The sequence below is a fragment of the Larus michahellis genome, chromosome 2 (genome assembly GCF_964199755.1).
Source record: "Larus michahellis chromosome 2, bLarMic1.1, whole genome shotgun sequence".
Taxonomy (NCBI): Eukaryota; Metazoa; Chordata; class Aves; order Charadriiformes; family Laridae; genus Larus; species Larus michahellis.
Genome location: NC_133897.1, coordinates 84,755,076 through 84,773,041, shown reverse-complemented (window position 1 = coordinate 84,773,041; position 17,966 = coordinate 84,755,076). Strand labels below are relative to the sequence as shown.

The window sequence follows — 17,966 nt, the reverse complement described above, 5'->3', positions numbered from 1 at the left end:
TCTTTAAAATAAGATCAAATCCAGCTATCAAACCAGAAAAAGCCGAAGAATTTATTGTACTCAATGTTGTGTATCAGTGCCCTTCCCACTCTTCCTCTGTTACTATTATATATTGTCTGTTGAGAGCTTTTAGGTATCACAGGTGCTCAGACTGTTTGGGAGAAACTGCTCAATGTTTTGTTTGGGGTATAATGAAAGATATCACATGATCTTTTTCATCACAATCACAAAAAAGTACTAGTGAAAATCATACAAATGGGGACTGAAAATAGATTTGAAGATGCAAAACGTTTACACAGAATTTAGATCTAAATAGAAATGAATTTCAGAGGTATTTGATATCCAAACCCATAGCTGGATCAAAAGTTTCCAGCCACACTTTTATTAAAACAAAAAAAATACCGTTTCTAGTCACAGTGTTTCTCTGTCAAACAATCAAAATTCCTATTTCTGTCCAAATTTTGTAGAACAAAACCCCTAATAGTAAATCAGTAGACCTTCTAGTTCCACACAGATACTCATGTCGCTGCCTAACCTTAGGCACACAGCCTGTGTGACAGAGGTACAAGCCTGTATTCCAAGTACATTCAAAGAGGCATCCTAATGAGGCTTCAAAGTGTATGTGTCTCAAAGTGAAAAATGATAATTCCACCCGTACCAGCAATGGAACTGTTCTTCAAGCAGATATTATGAAGAACAACGGCAGAATCTGACTTAGAACATATAGCAATTGTAGCAGGTCTAGGGCATTCTCTACTAACCCATAACACAGGCATATTATTTAGAAAGCAAAAAGATTACCTAAACAGCATTAGCAACTGCAGGAGAAAATGTGTCAAGTCTAATGATTTTTTCCTCAGAATACTGTGAATGTTTTGAAAGTTGCTTTAAATATTGATCTGCTTCTGAGTATCAGCACAGTACGGTTGGTTTTGTGCCTTATCCTGTGAGAGCTCAGTAATTTCTTTAAACTGCTGTTACTTTTGCAGACCAGGATTAGGGTTTCCAGACCAGGATTTTCGCAGAAATCATCTTTTTTTAAATGCTTGTGACTTATTATGAGATAAACTAACATATAGATAGTTTATTCCACTATTCTAAGCCTTCAAATGAAAAGTCTACTTACCACAACAAAATAACCTTTGAACTATTCCTATAGGAAGTTAGATCGATTGCCATTCTCCAAGCAGGCAGATGCTTTGAAAAATGCTCAGCATACTTTAATTGCTCTGCAAGAAACAACGTATAGCCAAACAAACAAAGATGACTCAAACACAATTATTTACTAACACTTCATTTTAGTCACTATTTTATTGATGGATTGTTGTTGGTACATACTAAGCATTCAGAGAAGTTGGGTGTATTAACCTGAAGTGCTTTTTCTGCAAGCGTTTATGCAAAAAAATACTCGGTGTTCATATAAAGCAAACACAAAAGACGAATATACAAACAAAAAATGAATTCATTTTCAAGGTAGTGGAGTAGTTTCTTAAATTTCGCAATTGTTGAATTCTGTCACTAAATCACCTCAGGTAGTGGCTGATTAATACTTCTTTACGCAGTAACTGGAATACCTTGTACTTTAAATTCACAGAGGATCAGTCCAAGTATAAATACACTTAATTTTGTTATGACATTTGCAGCTTTGCTCATGTAATCAGTTAAGAGCTACTCCCAGCCCTGCATATATGAGGAAAATCTATGCATAGCTCAGACAGCTGAATTTGCAGTCTTTGCACAATGCATTTGACATTGGAGTTTTATTGGCAGAAATCTATTTGCTGTACCTGGTGCACCAGTTTTCTTTACTGGGAGTCTCCTTCAGTCCTAGCCTAACTGTAGTGTATACAGTTGCCACTTACCTTTCTAGCTTGGGTAAAATGGGCGTTTCGTTATCAGCACAGGAAAGGAAGTCCTACCAACCATCTTAGGTATGGATAAGGCATAAGGTGGGAGAAAATTATTTGGGGGAAAAGGGAAGTGAAGTGAATAAATGGAGATCTGAGAAGGTGATTGGAAATAAATACGGAAGAAGGGTCCCAAAATGCAAGTGAACAGGATTCATGAACATGGAATGACTGAGTAGACCTAACGGGATTTTCCTTGTCAAACTTTATGTTTGTGCCTCAACAGTACTAGGGTCTGACAGACAATTCAAGAACACGAAGTTTAAAGATCCGCTAGGAACATTTTGCTGAAATACTCCATGAATATACTTCTTTTGGAAGGAGGAAAAAACTCAGTTTAAAAACTTATTTCTCATCTTTAGATTTGTCTTTGGTGCAATGTATTGGATAGTACTGGACAACTGTAGTGAGTGCTTCTGTGCCAACTGTGTTACATTTGCCATCATGAGACGCTTCCCAGAAATCCAGAGAGTTAACAATGAAAAGTTTTCAGGCAGGAGTTTGTTATTTTATGTTTGATACCATGTTCTGTGAATTTTATTGATGTTTGTTTTCAGCTCCTTTTTCAGACTGGCTAATAAAAATTTCTGTTAATAAAATTCTGTGGCTCTCTACAGAGTACTCTGCTTGTACTTGAATATTGCCTGCAAGAAAACTGTATTGCCAGAAAACCACATTTGAAATTAACAAGGAGAGAGATGAACCGATATCACTGTCCTCCATCATAATAGAGCATTTTACTATGATTCTTCCTACCTTCTGCTAAGAGTTCGTGTATGCAATTGACAAAGTACTCATTTGTGATATACTAATTGATTATCCTTGAGCAAATCCATGCCTGCATTCATACTCTGTCCAAAATATGCAACTAATAACAGGGTTAGAATAAAGATCAATCCTTAGTAGTTCATAGTAGGTATGGGAAGGAAACACAAGGCAACGGTCTAAACTTTGGAAGACAGTCCTGGTTTCTGATACCATGAAGCCCAGCCTTTACATGAGGCAGTAGTCTTCAGTAAGGCTATCTGAGAAAGATACTGGGGGTTTGTATACTGATATGGGAGAGATAAAAGTCTGGCTCACAGTGCAAGTATTCCACAATATTTTTTTATTTTATTTCACCGGAATAAAATAGCCGTACCAAACTGTTTTTGCATTTTATATAATTGATATAACCTGTCTTCTATTTTTGTATTTATAAAGGAGACAGCCCAGGGTTCAGTTGTTGCCTCCAGCTGGGCTCTATGCCACTGATCACAGCCCTCTGAGTCTGGCCGTTCAGGCAGTTTTCAGTTCATCTCACTATTTCATCTGGATTTTATCAGCTTACCTATGAGGATGTTATGGGACACAGTGTCAAAAGCCTGACTAAATCCAAAGTAAATAACATCCACTGCTCTCCCCTCTCCTACCAACCCAGTCATGTCATTTTAGAAAGCTACCAGGTTGGTCAAACACAATCTGCCCTTTGTAAATCCATGCTGAGTACTGTCAATCATTTTCTCATCCTTCCTATGTCTGGAAATAGTTTCAAAGATTACTTATTCCATTACATTCCAAGGAATTGACATGAGGCTGACCATATAGCCTCCTTATTGCCCTTCTTGAAGTCAGGAGTGACATTTGCTTTCTTCTAATCCTCAGGAACCTCCCCTGATGCTAATGACCTTTCAAAGATAACTGAGAGTGGTGTCTCAATGGCATCAGCCAGCTAGCTGCCCCATCGGTCATAGATGCATCCCATCAGGCTCCATGTGTATCCGGTTTGCTTAAATGTTCTCCTTCTCTGCCAAGGTAAGTCTTCCTTGCTCCAGACTCTCAACTCTGGAACCCTGATTCCTGAAGGCCAGCCTTATCAGGAAAGGCCAAGGCAAAGAAGGCAATGAGTACCTCAGCCTTTTCTATGTCCTTTGTCATCAGTTTCCCTGCCCCATTTAGCGGTGAGACCACATTTTCCCTGGTCTTCCTTTAGCTGCTGCTGTCCTTATTGAAGCTCTTCTTGTTGCCCTTCATGCTCCTCACCAGAGTTAACTCCAGGTGAGCTTTGGCTTTCCTAAGGCCATCTCTGTATGCTCAGGCATTGACTCAATATTACTCCTGTGTTTTTATCCTTGAGTACAGTCAGGAGCTCCTTGTTCATCCATGCAGGCCTTTGCTTGATTTCCTGCTCATTGTGATGAACCATTCTTGAGCTTGAAGGAAGTGATCCTTGAAAATCAACCAGATCTTCTAAAGCCGTTTTCTCTCCAGAATTGTATCCGATGGGATTCATCCAGGAAAATGCCTAAAAAGGCTAAAGTGTGTTCTGCTAGAGTCCAGGCTTGTGATCCTGTTTTTTGCCCTGTTTCTTCATCATAGGATCCTGAACTCCACCATCTCATTGTCACTGCAGCCAAGGCTGCCTCCCAATCTTCACATCCATAATCACAAATGTGATCCTAAAGCTTTTCACTGCCAAATAAAAGCTATATCTGTATTATTTTAAAATATTATTTTAAAGGTGATAAAGACTTTACTAAAATCATCTTAGTGTTGGCAAATTGTTTATAAATTTTACTTCCTGACTCTTCTGGAGACTATTAGAAACGGTATAGCTAAAATTTTGCAAAAGATCTGATGCCAAGGAATACCTAACGTGTAGAACAAAATGGAGAATTTTGACTTAATTTAGACGATCTTTAAAAAGCAAGACTGAACCAGATAGATTTTTTCTTTTCAGATGTATTAAGCTTTTGCATTGCATTTGTGGATTTACTTTATAATGCAACTAATCTGTATCAATATGCTGAATATCAGACAAATCGGGTGACAGAAAACATAAGCATTTCACTTTAATGTCTAACATTGAGCACAACAATAAAAATACCAAATCAAGGATAAAAAAATTATTTGATCACAGATTACAGGGAAAACAAAACTGAAAAGTTTAAAGATAGTCTGTATTTACACAAGGATACTTGTTACTTTCAACATTTCTTTATTATTGCCTGCTTCCTCTTTTTTTAAATTATTATTATTATTATTATTTGGTTGATTTGAGACTGGATTTTTGTACTGATCTGCAACCGAAAAGTGCATTGCAAAATTGAGAGACTCAGATCTTTCAAGACCTAGAGGGCAGCAGTGAACCTGTCTGTATTCATCAAGCTACGGTAGGAAACGAAGAGTTAACTAATCATATATATTGCAGTATCTCATGCTCAAGTTAGATCACCATGGAATATTTGTTATTCATGCTGATAGCTCACATATCTAATAAAGTAAATGCAAGCAGGTGAAATTTCACCTACTTACAAAAGACGCAGAAGGATGGTCAAAGCTACTCCAAATTGAACATTCTAAAAATGTGATCAGGCTCAGCTTCTTTCTAAATTTTGCTACTAATCTTGTCAAAAAGGAATGGCAGCTGTTATATTAATGATGCGAGGGACATACATCTGAGACAGCAAATTGTATATAATCACATATTCTGTTTGAAATACGGCCATGAATAAAAACTGGTCCTCTGTATACAGATAAATGTATTTTGTCACTGAGGCAGATAGGTGTCATTTCAAAATCCCAGTGGTTATATATATATATCTGCATTTTAAAGTAGACTTGTTGGGTATCTGCCCCAAAGTAATTTTGTCTTTTTTCTTTTTTTTTTCCAGTACAGGGAATTGATTTTTCCACTTATGCATGTCTCAAAAAAAAAATCCCAACAAAATCCCCCAAACCTTTATTAATTTTCTTTACCTATGTTAAAGTATTTTACTTCCAACAGTACAACGCTGTGTACATTTTAACCAGCTCCACTGATACTGTCCTGGCAGTAACAGCTTACCAAATTTGAGCAATACCTGGAATGAACCGAAGTTGACTGAAATATTCACATACAAAGCAGTAAAATGTCCACAGTTGGAATAGTAACATTGAGCTCTTTTGCCTGTTTGGGATTAGACCAGTAACCAAGGTACATATTGTGCTCACAATTATGTTCTTTCTTGTGGTAAAGTAACTGTATTAACTGAGTTTATATGAGCAGTACCTATTTAAAACCCCAAACAATCTGGTTGCAAAGAATCTGATCATGGCTACAGTATACTCTTGAAACTGCAGTTTAATCTTGAAAGAATTCTGGACTCAAGAAGAATAAAGTACAAGAATTTTGATATCATCCTTGAAAATGCATTTGGCAACAAGAAGGTCAAAGTATATACATATACATGTTAAACCAGCTGTTGTGGTTTAACCCCAGCTGGCACCACACAGCCGCTTGCTCACTCTCCCCCTGCAGCGCGATGGGGGAGAGGACGAGAAGGGTAAAAGTGAGACAACTTGTGGGTTGAAATAAAAACAGTTTAATAATTAAAATGATACAACATTTTAAAAAAATAATGAAAAGAGAGGGGAAAAAATAACAAAGAGAGAGGAAAATAAAACCCAAGAAAGACAAGTGATGCAAATCAAAACAATTGCTCATCACCAACCGACCAATACCCAGCCAGTCCCTGAGCAGTGCCTCCCCCCAACCTCCCCTCCAGTTTTATTGCTGAGTGTGAGGTCACATGGTATGTGATAAACCTTTGGCCAGTTGGGGTCAATTGTCCCAGCTGCGTCTCCTCATAACTTTTTGTGCACCCCCAGCCTATTCACTGGCAGGGCGGTGTGAGAAGCAGAAAAGGCCTTGACGCTGTATAAGCACTGCTCAGCAATAGCTAAACGTCAGGGTGTTATCAACACTATTTTCAGCCCAAATTCAAAACATAGCCCCATGCAAGCTACAGTGAAGAAATTTAACTCTATCCCAGCCAAAACCAATACAACACCCTAAAACCACATTTTTCACTGCCTCTTCACTTATGCCAATACAAGCGTTTGTGAAGCCATGGGGTGTGCCAGCATAAATTATTTTCTTTCCTCCTCTGGTATACTCATTGTGTGCTTCATAGAGACACAAACAGAAAACCTGGGAGGCAGAGGAAAAAAGTCACATAATAGGCTAGTAACTGCCATTTTTGTCATAATGAAAGAGAAAGCGTGCTTTGAAGTTTGGAGTACAAGGCCACTACAAACCGTTTCCCATCTGGCACAAATTAGGAATTTGTCTTCCAGCCCACACTCAAATAACAGCAGACCCTGGCACTCTCTTCTACTTCTAACACTTCACAGGTATTAGCAGGGAAACTGTAAGTAGCTGGTAAGTACACAGAGCCAAAGGTGACCAAAAGGCATGGAAGGGAGCCAGAAAAAAATAATCTGATATTACAGAACTCATCCGGCTACCAACTCTTCTCAAGAGACCTTAACTAGACAGGAGGTAGAAGTTCTTTACACTGGAGAGCTGACAAGGGTCTTGATGGACTTCTGATGGTATAAACTACGGCTCTTCATAGAGATAATTCCTCTAGGCAAAAATCTGCTTTAGTCAGACACAGCTGTCTACACCAAATTTTTTTTTACAGTTAGCATAGGTATCTCTATGCTGCCCCACACAGCTTTAATCCAGAGGACAGTAACAGTCACAAAGACCTCAAATTGGAGATCCTGCCTTTTGCTATGGAGTCATTCCCAAGACAAGCCTAGAACCAAACACATTTTAAAGAACAAATACTCATAGAATCAATCATAGAATGGTTTAGGTTGAAAGGGACCTTAAAGATCACCTTGTTCCAACCCCCCTGCCATGGGCAGGGACACCTCCCACTAGACCAGGTTGCTTAAAATCCCATCTAATCTGGCCTCGAACACCTCCAGGGAGGTCCTCCACCTGGCCACACCTTTCATAGACAGGTGTGCTGCCTATCCCTGCCCAAGGAGAAAGGTCCAGGCACCTCCTACAGCCTGAGGTCTGCACTGCAGCCTCTCCCTTCAGCAGCTCTGTCTGGGTGGAGGTATTGGCCACTGAGCCCAAGCTGCAGCCTTTGCTCTCCTACAAGTGCCAGCCATTCTTCCTCGAGAGTCAGGTAGGATGAGTGCCCTTGATGGCCACACAAACTGCGGCACAGGCCCTCCCTGGCTTCCTCGACATGCTCTGTTTGCAGTGCTCCTCATTATGTATTCAATCCCTGTGTATTATAAAGAAAGATATTTATGTTTTTGGAACTGTACGCAGCCATAGCATTCAGCCTCAACCACAATGTAAGGTCAAGGTTTTTGTACTAGTCTCAGTGATATTTACATTATACAAGGTAAGACCAAAGAACCGATACAGTAATAGACTACATAAAGCATTTATGGTATCTTTTTTAACTGAAAAAATGAGGCACTGATCATAATCAAAACCATACTTCCCTCTTATCTTAACCTCCAGCACCTCTTTGCTTATTAAAACTTCACCAGCATACTTATTACTATTAAAGTTCAAACTATTTTTTAAAGCTTACTGAGTGTGGGTTTTCTGTAATGAAAGCATGAAATGTTATGCTGCTTAAACAAACATTTATTGAAAGTAATATTTGTTATTCCGTGCAGGAATTTTTCTTAATTGAATTTGTCAATAACGCTACTCATTTTTTTTTTCTCAGTTTCTCTAAGAACAAGAATGTAGTTTTAGAAGACTTACAAATAAATAGCTTATGGAAAACATTTATGCTTTATGAGCCCATTAATTCCACCATACCTGTAAGTTAACAACTGTATCAAGCATGTAAATAAATACATCAAAATTCATAATACCTTTTGAGGTACGTGACTCCTGACTTGAAATCTTTCTGATAATTATTACCAAGAAACAGCGCTTCACCTCACGGCAGTTTTCTAATATCTTTCAAAGTACTTTGTGGCACACGTACTGAACCTACAGGACCGATCATGAGCTCTAGAGGCAATTTACCATAGATGAAGACCAGAAACAGTTCTTTTAATCTTCAGTATTTGCTTCATTTATACTATATCACCAAGTACGAATGCTGCAGAATGACGTTAGCTCTGTGCTTCTAGTTTTTTTCCTTGCAAAGCCGTTACAGCTTCAGTAACCTGGTGTGACACAGCGGTACGGAGCACAGCTGTCCTCCACGCGTTTGTAAGCTTTTTCAATTTAGAAAAATATTCCACAGCTACAGGTACACATATGCAACATGAAGAGGCAAAATGTTTACATGCTTTTAATTTTTTTTTTTTTTTGAAGAAGGTAAACAAAGGCAATTTGCTACATACCAACTGTGCCGGCGGCGGGTGCTGCGGGGCGGCCCCTGTGTTGCCGGGCCGGGGCTGCCCCGTGCCGGACACAGCCGGTTCCAGCCGGCTCCAACGGCCCCAGCGCAGGGCACAGCTGAGCCCCTCAGCCACGGGCGGGCGCCGCGGGGAAAGCCTGGCTCAGAAAGGGCAAAACGCTGCCCGGCAGCCAGGGCTGAGGGAAACCGGGTGAGAAACAGCCCTGCGAGCCCCGAGGGGAGAGCGGGAGGAGGGGAGGAGGGGCTCCGGGCGCCCCCGCGGAGATGCCCCCGCGGCCCCGGCAGAGACCCCGCTGGGGCGGGGGTTTCCCGGCAGCCCCTGGGAAGGGCCCGGCCCGGAGCAGGGAAACGCGTGAGGAGGCAGGAGCGGCAGAGAGGAGCTGCCGTGGGACTGCGCGGCTCCACGTTCCCCATTTCCCTGGGCTGCTCAGGAGGAAAAGGAGATCAGGTTGTCGGGAGTGAAGGAGAGCCTGGGAATAAAGGGATGATGGGGAGAAGGTGTTCTAGGTTTTTTACTTTTTTTCTCACCGCCCAGCTCTGTTTTAAAGGGCAATCAATTAAATTAGTTTTCCCCAAAATTAAATTAGTTTTCCCCAAGTCGGGTCTGTTTTGCTCATGATGGTAATTGGTCAGGGATCTTCCTGCCTTTATCTTGACCCACGAGCTTTTTCATCCTATTTCCCTGGCTGTCCTGTTGAGGAGGTGGGGTGAGGGAGCGGCTGGGTGGGAATCTGACGTCTGGCCACGGTCAACTCACCACAATTCTGTAGAACTTTGGTTAGTATGAATACTTAATTAAAACATTTGCTTGAGAGACCAGCTGTGTGGGGGTCTGACCAACCAAGGTCAACCCACCACACCTAGCTACAACCCTGGGCACTCACTGACTTCTTTCAGGACTGGGGTTGAAAGAGGGCAGGTAGATTTAGTTGCTGAATGCATGGCAGAATATCCTCAGTGAATTATATGGTGGCCTCAAGCCCCCAAAGAAGTTTTATTCTTAAAGATCTTTAAGTAACAGGCTTCTTAACGTATATCTGGACGCAGGGCAATTTGCTTGTTATATTTGTAATAGTGCTGGGAACAATCTTCAAGTATACATGAAAAACATTTGCAAATTATGCACAGGAAGCCACCGGATATGAAGACTATATCATTACATAGCCAAATCCGTATTTGAGTGTTATTGCCTGGTCTGCTCACAAACATGCGCTGTTTGCAAATCTTTGGGTATGAACTAGTTGTATGTTTTCAAGTGAATTCACAGTTTAATGGTTTTAAACTGAAAGGGGGTAGATTTAGGCTAGATAGAAGGAAGAAATTTTTTACAATGAGGGTGGTGAAACACTGGTTGTTGGGTTGCCCAGAGAGGTGGTAGATGCCCCACTCCTGGAAGCATTCAAGGTCAGATTGGATGGGGCTCTCTGCAACCTGATCTAGTTGAAGATGTTCCTGCTCATTGCAGGGAGTTTGGACTGGATGACCTTTACAGGTCCCTTCCAGCCCAGACTATTTTATGGTTCTGAGGTAAAGAACATTTTCTTTGCTAGTGCATGTTGTTTATGACTAATCCTGACTGACTGCTACACTATTTGTAGCATAAAATGAACATCTGTGTACTGAAGTAATGTTGATCTGTGCACAGCAAAAAGCCTAGATAGGCTATAAAGAAGATGATGACATTGTGCTTCCCTGAAATGAGACTAAATACATTGAATTTTTATGTCACTTTCCTGTGGATCGTATCAATGTGCTTTACATGTAATTTTGTTATCCCACCTAGGTCAACTGTATTTCTTCCATTTTAGAAAGATGTTACTATTCAAGGTCACCAGAAAATCTGTTGGAAATCTAAGCACAAGACCCTGTCAGTTCAGTTCTTGCTCCAGTGCTCTCAAAAAAAAAAGTGTAAATAATAAGCTTTTTTCTAGGAAGCATTAACTTACTAAGTAAAGAAGATGATAATAATTCACAACATTGACACAATCACCAACTCACCTCTCCATCCCCCCAAACCTTTCAGCTAAAACTCTGACTCCTACTTAGTAGTCTTCCTGCTTCTGCAGATAACATTTTCGGTAGTGAAGGAGAATCACAGAATCATAGTATGGTTTGGGTTGTGAGGGATGTTAAAAATAATCCAGTTCCAACCTGTCTCCCGTGGCCAGGGACACTTTTCGCTAGACCAGGTTACATAAAGCCCCATCTAACCTGGCCTCGAACACTTCCAGAGATGGGGCAGCCACAGCTTCTCTGGGAAACATCTTCCAGTGTCTCACCACCCTCACAGTAAAGAGTTTCTTCCTAATATCTAATCTAAATCTACCCTCTTTCAGTTTAAAATGTTTACCTCTCATCCTATCCCTACACTCCCTGATAAAGAGTCCCTCCCCATCTTTCCTGTAGGCCCCCTGGTAGTCCGCTCTAAGATCTCCCCAGAGCCTTCTCTTCTCTAAGCTAAACAACCCCAACTCTTTCCACCTGTCCTCATAGGGGATGTTCTCCAGCCCCCTGATCATCATTGTGGCCCTCCTCTGGATCCTCTTGAGTGGGTTGTGAGGAAATGATCCAGACCGAGCAGCAGTGCTTTGATTGGGGGTCTGACCTGTCATTGTGCTGGACCCAAGCTTGCCCAGCAGCTGCAAGCCCTGAGCTTGCCCAGCAACAGAAACATGGCACCGCTGGGCAGTGACCACAGAAACCCCTGAGGAAGGATGTATAAAGTACTCCAAGAGCCCAACTGGAGTGCTCTTGAGGAATGGCTGGCCTGTGCCTTGGTGATGTTCCCTTAATTGGGTATGTCAGGTAAGGATAAATTCTTGGGAATTGAGTAGTACCTATTGGGTAGATTATAAGGAATTTGTAATAGAAGCAGAGGAGTCCCCACTCACAGGGTGGTGTAATTGTTATCTACTTAATAAGTGCCTTATCCTAATAAACCTCACTTTGTACCTTAGACTTGGAACCTCCACCCTTCAAGGGGCAGAGAGTGGCAGAGGGTCTGACTGTGACACAGGCCCATGTCTTTCTTATGTGGGGGGCCCCAGAGTTCAACACAGTGCTCCAGAGAGTGGGAGTATCAGCTACCTTGACCTGCTGGCCACAACTTCATTTGATGCAGCCCAGGATACGGCTGACTTTCTGGGCTGCAAGCGCACAGTGCCAGCTCACATTCAGGTTTTCATCCACCAATACCCCCAAGCCCTTTTCCACATGGCTGCTCTCAATCCACTCATGTACTCATGTATCCATGTTTGGGATTGCCGCGACCGAGGTGCAGGACCTTACACGTGGCCTTGTTGAACTTCATGAGGTTCACACAGGCTCACCTGTCTAGCCTGATGAGGTCCCTCTGGATGGCATCCCTTTCCTCTACAGTAACAACCACACTACTCAGCTGGGTGTCATCCGCAAACTTTGAAGGTACACTCAATGCCACTGTCAATGCCCCCTACAAAGATATTAAGTAACACTGCTTCCAATATGGACCTCTGAGGGACACCGCTTGTCACTGGTTCCACCCGAGTGTCCAGCCATTGACCACAAGTCTTTGGGTGTGACCATCCAGCCAATTTCTTATGCACTGAGCGGTCCACTTGTCAATTCCATGTCTCTCCAATTTAGAGACAAGGATGTTGTGTGAGACGGTATCAAGTGCTTTGCACATATCCAGGTAGATGATGTCAGTCGCTCTTCCCTTATCCACCAATGCTGTAACCCCGTCGTAGAAGGCCACCAGATTTGTCAGGCACAACTTGCCCTTAGTGAAGCCATATTGGCTGTCACCAATCACCTCACAGTTTTCCATGTGCCTTAGCATAGTTCCCAGGAGGATCTGCTCCATGATCTTGCTGGGCACAGAGGTGAGACTGACTGGCCTGTAGTTTCCCTAGAATTAATATTTGAGGACAGGTATCAGGCCATTTCTCAAGGATGTATATGAGTGTCTTACCCAATACAGCACAGTTATAAATCTCAAAGCACACCCCTGAATACTCTTTGGGAGAATTTAATATAAGCATTATAAAAATAATGTCATCTGAAGCAATGTGTATGATGACATTTTTGTTAAACACAAGAACTAGATTAAACCTGTTTCTATGTGTTTATACATCTTGTCTCAATGTCGAAGGCAACTGAAATACCATTTAGTGGACAGCTAAGGAATCACTGATTTCTGAAAGTAGCTCTTTTTTCACTTTTCCTGCCAATGGATTTTCGAGTCTTACGTATTTCAGATGTGTCTTATTGTAAATTTGAGATTGGGAATTTAAGGCTGGATTTTCTGCCAGCAATTGAAATTCATGGAAATACTTTATTGAATTCTGTGGTAAATTCAATATATAGGCTCTGCTTACAGCCATTAAAAACAAAGAAAAACCAACCAGAAATCCACCATCTTGTTTATTATTTAATGTTACTGTGGAGGTTTTCCCACTGTTCACAGAAATGGAAGAATAATTTAAAAGCAACCTAAAAATGCTTGAATAGACTTTATTGCCATATGTAAGGAAGAAACATGTAATTGTTAAGGTATAGTTAAATCTTTAAACAATCTTTTGATTCCCAAACTGCAAAAATTAACAGAATTGTTGCAGCTAATGGAAGGGAAGCATAATTATCTTGACTAGGTTTTATTAGAAGAGCATGCAAGTTAGTATTTGGTATGAACATATACGTTAAGAGTTGTTTTTTCCCCTCACTTCTTTTCTGCTATTTCAGGTAGGATGAGTTTCATGCTGTTGCCTCTTCAAATATATCTTGAATAGATTCAAAACGATTTGACAAATCTATACCAAAACCTTTGTTGCTCTGAAGGATTCAAGAAGAATTTGTTCCTCCCATGCCTCTTTGCCTCCTATGGATAGTTGCTTTTGATCTTAAAGGGCTCTCTTTCTAATCCAAAAATCTAACTTATTTCAATAGCTCTGAAAGGGAATAGAAGTTTTCTGCTGTCATTTATACACTTATGTGCTCAGGGCTAGCTTATAACCAAAAGCTAACGGCCCAACTACTCACAGGAAAGCTTTCTCTGAAAAACTAATTAATGCTCTGCATCAACTTTTACAATGATGCCATTTAACCTTAGTTTGACACCCAGCTGAATGAAGAACATGGTAAGTCTCTTCCTTATATTCTGTGAAGTAGTTAACACTGCTCGGACACAATAATCCTTGCATCGAGGAGAATACAAGGATCAAATGTTTTTAAAATCCATAAGAAGATGTTAGTGAATCTGCATTGCATAAAAGTATCTGTTTCAATAAAAAAATAATTGAAGTATGTTTTATGAGTGTGCAGCAGTAGGTAATCTTCAACAGCTTTTTCTATATATTGAAGAGAAGGTTTCAGAAGAGTAGTGTACAACACGTGAAACATTGACACGGCAACTGTGTAAAAGACAATGCTGGTATCTGTTTCATTGCTCTTTTAACTAGTTTCATTATTTATTTTAGGTATTTTCACTGAAATTTAAGTGTAAAAAGAGGGAGAATACAGTTGATGATAGTAAGGAAGCAATGTCACAGAAGTTGCACCAATTTATAACATCCATAAAATGAAATTCTTGGTTCCAGTAAAATGACTCACATTTTGCTCTCTAAGTGAGAAGGGCATACTTAACCTTTTAACTACAAAAGTTTGATTAATCTGAAGCTTTTAAAATGACCTTTCATAATGTTTTTATAGCTTTGTAGTCATAATGAGATGTAAAATGAGTTGTGTGTCAAAGCTTGACTCAGATCGTAAGTTATCTTTCATGTCATAAAGAAAACAGAACTGAAGATTCTGCATTAAAAAAAGATGTGCATATGCATATTAGAACCATGCAAAAGAGAGTAAGCTAACATAAAAACGGTAGGTTTATATATTTTTTTGCTGTATGCCTTAAAAGCCACACTGAAGTCTCAACAGGAAAAAGAAATCCAACTAAGATTAACAACTAAGTCTTTCATAGCACCAAATAGTAAAACATTTTTTTGAAAAACGAAATTAGTCTCTTATCTGAAAGTCTTTTCTAACAAAACAAACAAACGAACCAAAGACCCTTTCTATTATCAAGTCAGATCTTTTTCTTATTTCTACTGCTTTTAAACTTTTTTCAGGAAATTGTACAGCCCATAGAAGAGCTTTGCTTTGACTGATGCTGATTTTCTTTCCATATTTCTGACGTATTAAGATCTTATTTTCTAAAGCAACAATTCAGTTTGTTACTAATGTAGGAACAGACTCTGCTACAAGTGTTTCTAGGCATTAAAGATCCATCTTTATTACAGCTAGATTTGTTGAGCTACAAGATAGAAATAGGATTCTAAAATTCTAGGCTGAGTAATCATTTCCTTTATTCCATTATTCATAAAATATTTCCTTTTTCGCATGATGTTTCAACAGTGCTTAATTTGGCTTTGCATTTTAAATAGCATATAAACCAATGGTGCATAACAGGAAGAAAGTAATGGGCCAATGTTCATGACTGGCAAACAGTATCAATGATCTGTGATAAAATAAACCTTAAAACATGGTTAAAAAGGAGGAATAGTCTGTTTAATTTATTACTGGAGAAAGCTTCAAGGAAATACATAACTTTTGAATTCAGCCATGGATTTTAATTACTGCTATGCACTTATCGCACAAAATTTTATTTCTAAGGTAAGGAAGCAGTTAAAAATGTCCTTGTGAAATGTCATTGTCAATTGAATATTTTATTGTTACCTACAAAAAGAAAAAATGGCTGAGGTCATTTTGAAAGACTGTTGAAATCTGGATGGTCTCACCTGGTCTGAAGAGCCAGATCTCTCAATTCTATATGGTGTTCATGTCAAAGTTCAAATTCAAATCTAGTTTCACAGAGTGTTTTGCATGACAGTTTCATAAGGTTTCACAAAATAGTTAAAATAAGAAAACTAGAAATTACTAATTTGAAATTGGAGATGATTCCACAAAAAATCACACACAACAGTCTGGCTTTTGCTGAAAAGCAGATGGAGAGCTTGTGGAATTAATGGAACAGAAATGTTCTGTTTACTGCAGACAAGGCTACTAATCAGCAACTGATTTTCACATTAAACTCAAACGCCATTCTAAGACGTGTCGGATTTCATTCCAGAGATGTTATTTTATAGTCAGCCAATATATAGATTGACACGGGACACAAAATATAGACAAATGATCAAGTTATTTCAGAGAGAATGTACTCCACTCATGCAGATTTAACGTGGCTTCCAGGTTTATGGGACATATATCTTAAAAAGAACTCCTCACTGGAGATGTGTGTACCTCCCAGTCAGTCTGCTTGATTTTTGTGTTGAACTATGCCACAGCCTGCTCACCCGGAACATGACTGTTAGCTCAAATGAGTACCATGAAGTAAGATGTCCAAAAAGAGTGCCTGGTTAAGAGCTTAGACCTACCTAACATCCATAAATTTACAGCCCTGCTGGCCAAACCTATGTGTATGTTAACAGAAGTGTTCGCACCCTGATCCAACCAAAATCTGCTCATGCTTTTTACTTCTAGCAGTTTGAGTTTTAATTCATACCTGCATAGTTCGCATGTGAACTACCTCCATAGCTCTCTCAAATTAGGTCCCTGTGCCCCTTTACAGCCCAATTAAGTTCACATTGTATCCCTGCAAAATTTAAAATCTGTATGAATACATAAGCATCCTGATTTTAAAGATGAATTTTTAGATAAATAATGGAAGAAGCCTGAAAACTAAATGGTAGATTGCCACCCTACTGCTCTTCTGTCCTCCCTATCTAATTTTACTTCTTTAAACTGCTTCTGATTTTACATTTTTTTATCTGCTGCTTTTTATACATCTCCTTCCCTACATTAAAAAACATAAACACTACCTTATCCACTTCTCATCACACTGAGAGTGAGTCTCTCAGCATAATATCGGAGACCTCTGAGATGAGACACCCTGTAGTGCTTTTCGTATAACTAACACAGTCACAGACTTAACGTTCTCGTTAGGCATTTTGTTTTTATTTTTGAACTGCAACTGCTCATTGATCAACCTTTAGGGAGTTTTCCACTTCAGTAACTAGATCACTTTATGGAGCACATGCAGTTAATTTCAAATTTTGTTGTGTAGATACAGGGTATCATCCCCGCCTCCAATAGGACTGCTTTCGTCAACACTGATTTCATTCAGTATCATAGTGCCCATTCACTTAATTTACTCCCTCAGCTTCCTTATATTTTCTTTCAGCTTTAATAACCTGAATTACAATCACCTGCAAACTTTGCTCTTAGTGTTTATCCCATGCCCTTGACTAACGAACTAAACATGAATCACAACCTTGTTAAACTGCTGCAATTATACAAGCTACTATTTATTCATATTCTTACGTTTTTGTACATGATAGCACTTAGAAATCCCATCTTGTTCGTAATCTCCATTTTTTTCAGCTTCTGGCAGTCTTTTTAAAAAATCTATGGCATTTTGAATGTTGCTAGAATAATTCATGGGAGAAGAATCATTTAATATTAATGCTTTAATATTATCCAAAAATCTACTTCATAGATATGCAGAGGTGTATAACAGGAAGCTGTTAAAAGACAAGTCGCCTGTATCAAAGGTGGTAGGTGAATATATATAAGTACTTCTCTAATAAGTCAAGTGCATCTTACTAAGATTCAACCAAACAACAGCTTTTAAAAAAATAAAAATCTGCACATTATTTCATCACTCATGATTCTGCAAGTTCTATATACGTCCAAAGGAACTTATATAACAGTAGTGTAAAGTCTTGTTACAGCTGAACGAAATAATTTATATCCATACAGTGCTAACCCAAATTCATCAATGTCTCAACCACTGAGCAATTAGATTAAGCTTTGTCAGTGTATCCAGGTGTCTCCAAACTTTGATAAATCAAGTCAGCAACTAGAAAAT

General features: G+C 39.6%; 1 long non-coding RNA gene across 2 annotated transcripts in view; it reads right to left on the bottom strand.

The window, feature by feature from the left end:
* The window catches only part of LOC141739262 (uncharacterized), a 120,665-nt gene extending 111,277 nt beyond the window's left edge, over positions 1–9,388 (bottom strand). For both annotated transcript variants that reach the window (XR_012585650.1, XR_012585651.1), the window contains exon 1: positions 9,048–9,388. This is a non-coding gene — a long non-coding RNA (uncharacterized LOC141739262). The remainder of the gene's footprint in view (positions 1–9,047) is intronic.
* Positions 9,389–17,966: the final 8,578 nt, after the last annotated feature.